Source organism: Alligator sinensis, unplaced genomic scaffold (assembly GCF_000455745.1).
Source record: "Alligator sinensis unplaced genomic scaffold, ASM45574v1 scaffold1329_1, whole genome shotgun sequence".
NCBI lineage: Eukaryota > Metazoa > Chordata > Crocodylia > Alligatoridae > Alligator > Alligator sinensis.
Genome location: NW_005842460.1, coordinates 94,777 through 96,211, shown reverse-complemented (window position 1 = coordinate 96,211; position 1,435 = coordinate 94,777). Strand labels below are relative to the sequence as shown.

The window sequence follows — 1,435 nt, the reverse complement described above, 5'->3', positions numbered from 1 at the left end:
TGCCTCCACCCTGGCTCTGACGTCGGCGCCGGGAGTTATGACGCAGGCCCGGGAGCACCCGGCCCCCTTGCCCCCCTAGGGCATTAGGGCATCCCCAGCCGTCCCCCCCCCCACACTTGGCTCTGATGGGGAGGGGCTCTGGGGTCCATATGCGGGGGTTCAGGACGCCTGGGTCCCGCGTGTGTGCTGCGGGGGGGAGTGGAGTCTTTGCAGGGCCCCGGGCCCGCAGAGGGTGTGTGTGAGAGAGAGAGAGAGAGTGAGTGAGAGTGCCAACACGGCTACGTGCAGTCACACAACACCACACGCCTCACCAGAGCCTCACCACATGCACACAGATGCCTGGACACATCAGGTGGCCTGGACACATAATACAGAACTCACCACAACCACACAGCCCGGTACACCACACCGCACACCTCACCACACAGCTACACAACACTACACAACTCACCATAACCACATGGCCCGGCTCACAGTGCAGCTACACAACTACACGACACTGTACAAGTCACCACGATCACAGGACCTAAGATGCAAAACAGTTAACCAACTCCACAAGGCTGCACAGCTCAGCAGAATCCCACAGCCACGCTACACAACTACACACCAGGACAGACGGCTGCCCAAGCGCACGGCCCTGCTACACAGCACACAGTACACCACACAGTTACCTGGTGACACACAACCACACCACACTAAACAACTCAGCACAACCACACGACTACATAAGCTATATACACAACCACACAACACACCACAACCGGCCAGGCCTGCCCAGAGCAGGGGCTGGATGGGGGAAAGCAAAACCACGCAGTGGCACCGCACTACAGGGCCAACAACTCCCGGCTGCACAACCGCACAGCACGACTACACAACCGAGCTAGTGGGGGGTTGGCAGGGAGTGGAATGGACACACGCTGCCTGGCCACACAACTATGCAAGACAGTGTACCCCACAACTACACAACCCAGAGCTGGCCTGGCATCTTCAGCTGCCGGAGAGGGGAGGGTGACACAGCCCGCTACACATCACACAGCTACACACTGCCCCGTCGGTGTCCCGCACTCCCGACCCGCAGCCCCGCAGGCACACACGGGGCGGGCACCGGCAGCAGCGCGGGCCCAGGCGGCAGCGGAGCCGGATCTTGCCCAGACACGCGAGTTCACACCCGGCCGGGGCGGGAAAGTGAACATGCCGGAGAGGGGAGGGTGACACAGCCCGCTACACATCACACAGCTACACACTGCCCCGTCGGTGTCCCGCACTCCCGACCCGCAGCCCCGCAGGCACACACGGGGCGGGCACCGGCAGCAGCGCGGGCCCAGGCGGCAGCGGAGCCGGATCTTGCCCAGACACGCGAGTTCACACCCGGCCGGGGCGGGAAAGTGAACATCAGGAGGGGGCTGGGAGGGGGGCTGCGGTCGGTAGTGAGGAG

General features: G+C 63.1%; 1 protein-coding gene across 1 annotated transcript in view; it reads left to right on the top strand.

Annotated features, from left to right (window-relative positions):
* The window catches only part of LOC112551414 (cathepsin W-like), a 6,019-nt gene that overhangs the window by 751 nt on the left and 3,833 nt on the right, over window positions 1-1,435 (top strand). The gene's annotated exons all lie outside the window — the stretch shown is intronic.